Here is a 7,719-nt window from a genome sequence, read left to right as displayed (position 1 = left end):
CAAACAAAGCATATCACTCTTTTCCGCCACAAACAAAGCATATCACTCTTTTCCACCACAAACAAAGCATATCACTCTTTTCCACCACAAACAAAGCATATCACTCTTTTCCACTACAAACAAAGCATATCACTCTTTTCCACTACAAACAAAGCATATCACTCTTTTCCACTACAAACAAAGCATATCACTATTTTCCACTACAAACAAAGCATATCACTACTTCCACCACAAACAAAGCATATCACTCTTTTCCACCACAAACAAAGCATATCACTCTTTTCCACCACAAACAAAGCATATCACTACTTCCACCACAAACAAAGCATATCACTATTTTCCACCACAAACAAAGCATATCACTATTTTCCACCACAAACAAAGCATATCACTACTTCCACCACAAACAAAGCATATCACTCTTTTCCACCACAAACAAAGCATATCACTCTTTTCCACCACAAACAAAGCATATCACTACTTCCACCACAAACAAAGCATATCACTATTTTCCACCACAAACAAAGCATATCACTACTTCCACCACAAACAAAGCATATCACTATTTTCCACCACAAACAAAGCATATCACTACTTCCACCACAAACAAAGCATATCACTCTTTTCCACCACAAACAAAGCATATCACTCTTTTCCACCACAAACAAAGCATATCACTACTTCCACCACAAACAAAGCATATCACTCTTTTCCACCACAAACAAAGCATATCACTACTTCCACCACAAAAAAAGCATATCACTATTTTCCACCACAAACAAAGCATATCACTATTTTCCACCACAAACAAAGCATATCACTCTTTTCCACCACAAACAAAGCATATCACTCTTTTCCACTACAAACAAAGCATATCACTACTTCCACTACAAACAAAGCATTTCACTCTTTTCCACGACAAACAAAGCATATCACTACTTCCACCACAAACAAAGCATATCACTCTTTTCCACCACAAACAAAGCATATCACTCTTTTCCACCACAAACAAAGCATATCACTACTTCCACCACAAACAAAGCATATCACTATTTTCCACCACAAACAAAGCATATCACTACTTCCACCACAAACAAAGCATATCACTATTTTCCACCACAAACAAAGCATATCACTACTTCCACCACAAACAAAGCATATCACTCTTTTCCACCACAAACAAAGCATATCACTCTTTTCCACCACAAACAAAGCATATCACTACTTCCACCACAAACAAAGCATATCACTCTTTTCCACCACAAACAAAGCATATCACTACTTCCACCACAAAAAAAGCATATCACTATTTTCCACCACAAACAAAGCATATCACTATTTTCCACCACAAACAAAGCATATCACTCTTTTCCACCACAAACAAAGCATATCACTCTTTTCCACTACAAACAAAGCATATCACTACTTCCACTACAAACAAAGCATTTCACTCTTTTCCACGACAAACAAAGCATATCACTATTTTCCACTACAAACAAAGCATATCACTCTTTTCCACCACAAACAAAGCATATCACTCTTTTCCATTACAAACAAAGAATATCACCCTTTTCCACCACAAACAAAGCATATTACTCTTTTCCATTACTAACAAAGAATATCACTCTTTTCCACCACAAACAAAGCATATCACTCTTTTCCACCACAAACAAAGCATATCACTCTTTTCCACCACAAACAAAATATATTACTCTTTTCCACCACAAACAAAGCATATCACTCTTTTCCACTACAAACAAAGTATATCACTCTTTTCCACTACAAACAAAGCATATCACTATTTTCCACTACAAACAAAGCATATCACTCTTTTCCACCACCAACAAAGAATATCACCCTTTTCCACCACAAACAAAGCATATCACTCTTTTCCACCACCAACAAAGCATATCACTCTTTTCCACCACCAACAAAGAATATCACCCTTTTCCACCACAAACAAAGCATATCACTATTTTCCACCACAAACAAAGCATATCACTCTTTTCCACCACAAACAAAGCATATCACTATTTTCCACTACAAACAAAGCATATCACTAGTTTCCACCACAAACAAAGCATATAACTCTTTTCCACTACAAACTAAGCATATCACTCTTTTCCACCAACAACAAAGCATATCACTCTTTTCCACCACAAACAAAGCATATCACTCTTTTCCACCACAAACAAAGCATATCACTCTTTTCCACCACAAACAAAGCATATCACTACTTCCACCACAAACAAAGCATATCACTATTTTCCACCACAAACAAAGCATATCACTATTTTCCACCACAAACAAAGCATATCACTACTTCCACCACAAACAAAGCATATCACTCTTTTCCACCACAAACAAAGCATATCACTCTTTTCCACCACAAACAAAGCATATCACTACTTCCACCACAAACAAAGCATATCACTATTTTCCACCACAAACAAAGCATATCACTACTTCCACCACAAACAAAGCATATCACTATTTTCCACCACAAACAAAGCATATCACTACTTCCACCACAAACAAAGCATATCACTCTTTTCCACCACAAACAAAGCATATCACTCTTTTCCACCACAAACAAAGCATATCACTACTTCCACCACAAACAAAGCATATCACTCTTTTCCACCACAAACAAAGCATATCACTACTTCCACCACAAAAAAAGCATATCACTATTTTCCACCACAAACAAAGCATATCACTATTTTCCACCACAAACAAAGCATATCACTCTTTTCCACCACAAACAAAGCATATCACTCTTTTCCACTACAAACAAAGCATATCACTACTTCCACTACAAACAAAGCATTTCACTCTTTTCCACGACAAACAAAGCATATCACTATTTTCCACTACAAACAAAGCATATCACTCTTTTCCACCACAAACAAAGCATATCACTCTTTTCCATTACAAACAAAGAATATCACCCTTTTCCACCACAAACAAAGCATATTACTCTTTTCCATTACTAACAAAGAATATCACTCTTTTCCACCACAAACAAAGCATATCACTCTTTTCCACCACAAACAAAGCATATCACTCTTTTCCACCACAAACAAAATATATTACTCTTTTCCACCACAAACAAAGCATATCACTCTTTTCCACTACAAACAAAGTATATCACTCTTTTCCACTACAAACAAAGCATATCACTATTTTCCACTACAAACAAAGCATATCACTCTTTTCCACCACCAACAAAGAATATCACCCTTTTCCACCACAAACAAAGCATATCACTCTTTTCCACCACCAACAAAGCATATCACTCTTTTCCACCACCAACAAAGAATATCACCCTTTTCCACCACAAACAAAGCATATCACTATTTTCCACCACAAACAAAGCATATCACTCTTTTCCACCACAAACAAAGCATATCACTATTTTCCACTACAAACAAAGCATATCACTAGTTTCCACCACAAACAAAGCATATAACTCTTTTCCACTACAAACTAAGCATATCACTCTTTTCCACCAACAACAAAGCATATCACTCTTTTCCACCACAAACAAAGCATATCACTCTTTTCCACCACAAACAAAGCATATCACTCTTTTCCACCACAAACAAAGCATATCACTCTTTTCCACCACAAACAAAGCATATCACTCTTTTCCACCACAAACAAAGCATATCACTATTTTCCACCACAAACAAAGCATATCACTATTTTCCACCACAAACAAAGCATATAACTCTTTTCCACTACAAACTAAGCATATCACTATTTTCCACCACAAACAAAGCATATCACTCTTTTCCACTCTTTTTCACCACAAACAAAGCATATCACTATTTTCCACCACAAACAAAGCATATCACTATTTTCCACCACAAACAAAGCATATAACTCTTTTCCACTACAAACTAAGCATATCACTCTTTTCCACCACAAACAAAGCATATCACTCTTTTCCACCACAAACAAAGCATATCACTCTTTTCCACCACAAACAAAGCATATCACTAGTTTCCACCACAAACAAAGCATATCACTATTTTCCACTACAAACAAAGCATATCACTCTTTTTCACCACAAACAAAGCATATTACTCTTTTCCACCACAAACAACGCATATCACTCTTTTCCACTACAAACAAAGCATATCACTCTTTTCCACCACAAACAAAGCATATCACTCTTTTCCACCACAAACAAAATATATCACTCTTTTCCACCACAAACAAAGCATATCACTATTTTCCACCACAAACAAAGCATATAACTCTTTTCCACTACAAACTAAGCATATCACTATTTTCCAACCCAAACAAAGCATATCACTCTTTTCCACCACAAACAAAGCATATCACTATTTTCCACCACAAACAAAGCATATCACTATTTTCCACCACAAACAAAGCATATAACTCTTTTCCACTACAAACTAAGCATATCACTCTTTTCCACCACAAACAAAGCATATCACTCTTTTCCACCACAAACAAAGCATATTACTCTTTTCCACCACAAACAAAGCATATCACTCTTTTCCACCACAAACAAAGCATATCACTCTTTTCCACTACAAACAAAGCATATCACTCTTTTTCACCACAAACAAAGCATATTACTCGTTTCCACCACAAACAAAGCATATCACTCTTTTCCACTACAAACAAAGCATATCACTCTTTTCCACCACAAACAAAGCATATCACTCTTTTCCACCACAAACAAAATATATCACTCTTTTCCACCACAAACAAAGCATATCACTATTTTCCACCACAAACAAAGCATATCACTCTTTTCCAAAACAAACAAAGCATATCACTCTTTTCCACCACAAACAAAGCATATCACTCTTTTCCACTACACACAAAGCATATCACTCTTTTTCACTACAAACAAAGCATATCACTCTCTTCCACCACAAACAAAGCATATCACTCTCTTCCACCACAAACAAAGCATATCACTCTTTTCCACCACAAACAAGCATATCACTCTTTTCCACCACAAACAAAGCATATCACTCTCTTCCACCACAAACAAGCATATCACTCTTTTCCACCACAAACAAAGCATATCACTCTTTTCCACCACAAAAAAAGTATATCACTCTTTTCCACTCCACACAAAGCATATCACTCTTTTCCACCACAAACAGAGCATATTACTCTTTTCCATTACTAACAAAGAATATCACTCTTTTCCACCACAAACAAAGCATATCACTCTTTTCCACCACAAACAAAGCATATCACTCTTTTCCACCACAAACAAAGCATATCACTCTTTTCCACCACAAACAAAGCATATCACTCTTTTCCACTACAAACAAAGCATATCACTCTTTTCCACTACAAACAAAGCATATCACTATTTTCCACTACAAACAAAGCATATCACTCTTTTCCACCACCAACAAAGAATATCACCCTTTTCCACCACAAACAAAGCATATCACTCTTTTCCACCACAAACAAAGCATATCACTCTTTTCCACCACCAACAAAGCATATCACTCTTTTCCACCACCAACAAAGAATATCACCCTTTTCCACCACAAACAAAGCATATCACTATTTTCCACCACAAACAAAGCATATCACTCTTTTCCACCACAAACAAAGCATATCACTATTTTCCACTACAAACAAAGCATATCACTAGTTTCCACCACAAACAAAGCATATAACTCTTTTCCACTACAAACTAAGCATATCACTCTTTTCCACCAACAACAAAGCATATCACTCTTTTCCACCACAAACAAAGCATATCACTCTTTTCCACCACAAACAAAGCATATCACTCTTTTCCACCACAAACAAAGCATATCACTCTTTTCCACCACAAACAAAGCATATCACTCTTTTCCACCACAAACAAAGCATATCACTATTTTCCACCACAAACAAAGCATATCACTCTTTTCCACCACAAACAAAGCATATAACTCTTTTCCACTACAAACTAAGCATATCACTATTTTCCACCACAAACAAAGCATATCACTCTTTTCCACCACAAACAAAGCATATCACTATTTTCCACCACAAACAAAGCATATCACTATTTTCCACCACAAACAAAGCATATAACTCTTTTCCACTACAAACTTAGCATATCACTCTTTTCCACCACAAACAAAGCATATCACTCTTTTCCACCACAAACAAAGCATATCACTCTTTTCCACCACAAACAAAGCATATCACTAGTTTCCACCACAAACAAAGCATATCACTATTTTCCACTACAAACAAAGCATATCACTCTTTTTCACCACAAACAAAGCATATTACTCTTTTCCACCACAAACAAAGCATATCACTCTTTTCCACTACAAACAAAGCATATCACTCTTTTCCACCACAAACAAAGCATATCACTCTTTTCCACCACAAACAAAATATATCACTCTTTTCCACCACAAACAAAGCATATCACTATTTTCCACCACAAACAAAGCATATAACTCTTTTCCACTACAAACTAAGCATATCACTATTTTCCACCACAAACAAAGCATATCACTCTTTTCCACCACAAACAAAGCATATCACTATTTTCCACCACAAACAAAGCATATCACTATTTTCCACCACAAACAAAGCATATAACTCTTTTCCACCACAATTAAAGCATATCACTCTTTTCCACTACACACAAAGCATATCACTCTTTTTCACTACAAACAAAGCATATCACTCTCTTCCACCACAAACAAAGCATATCACTCTCTTCCACCACAAACAAAGCATATCACTCTTTTCCACCACAAACAAGCATATCACTCTTTTCCACCACAAACAAAGCATATCACTCTCTTCCACCACAAACAAGCATATCACTCTTTTCCACCACAAACAAAGCATATCACTCTTTTCCACCACAAAAAAAGTATATCACTCTTTTCCACTACACACAAAGCATATCACTCTTTTCCACCACAAACAAAGCATATCACTATTTTCCACCACAAACAAAGCATATCACTATTTTCCACCACAAACAAAGCATATCACTTTTTTCCACCACAAACAAAGCATATCACTCTTTTTCACTACAAACAAAGCATATCACTCTCTTCCACCACAAACAAAGCATATCACTCTTTTCCACTACAAACAAAGCATATCACTCTTTTCCACCACAAACAAAGCATATCACTCTTTTCCACCACAAACAAAATATATCACTCTTTTCCACCACAAACAAAGCATATCACTCTTTTCCACCACAAACAAAGCATATCACTCTTTTCCACCACAAACAAAGCATATCACTCTTTTCCACTACAAACAAAGCATATCACTCTTTTCCACCACAAACAAAGCATATCACTCTTTTCCACCACAAACAAAATATATCACTCTTTTCCACCACAAACAAGCATATCACTATTTTCCACCACAAACAAAGCATATCACTCTTTTCCACCACAAACAAAGCATATCACTCTTTTCCACCACAAACAAAGCATATCACTCTTTTCCACCACAAACAAAGCATATCACTCTTTTCCACCACAAACAAAATATATCACTCTTTTCCACCACAAACAAAGCATATTACTCTTTTCCACCACAAACAAAGCATATCACTCTTTTCCACCACAAACAAAGCATATCACGTTTTTCCACCACAAACAAAGCATATCACTCTTTTCCACCACAAACAAAGCATATCACTCTTTTCCACTACAAACAAAGCATATCACTCTTTTT

This window comes from Euprymna scolopes, chromosome 24, assembly GCF_053919585.1.
Source record: "Euprymna scolopes isolate OS-2025 chromosome 24, ASM5391958v1, whole genome shotgun sequence".
Taxonomy (NCBI): Eukaryota; Metazoa; Mollusca; class Cephalopoda; order Sepiida; family Sepiolidae; genus Euprymna; species Euprymna scolopes.
The sequence above is the reverse complement of the archived record's forward strand: the minus strand, read 5'-3'. Positions refer to the sequence as shown.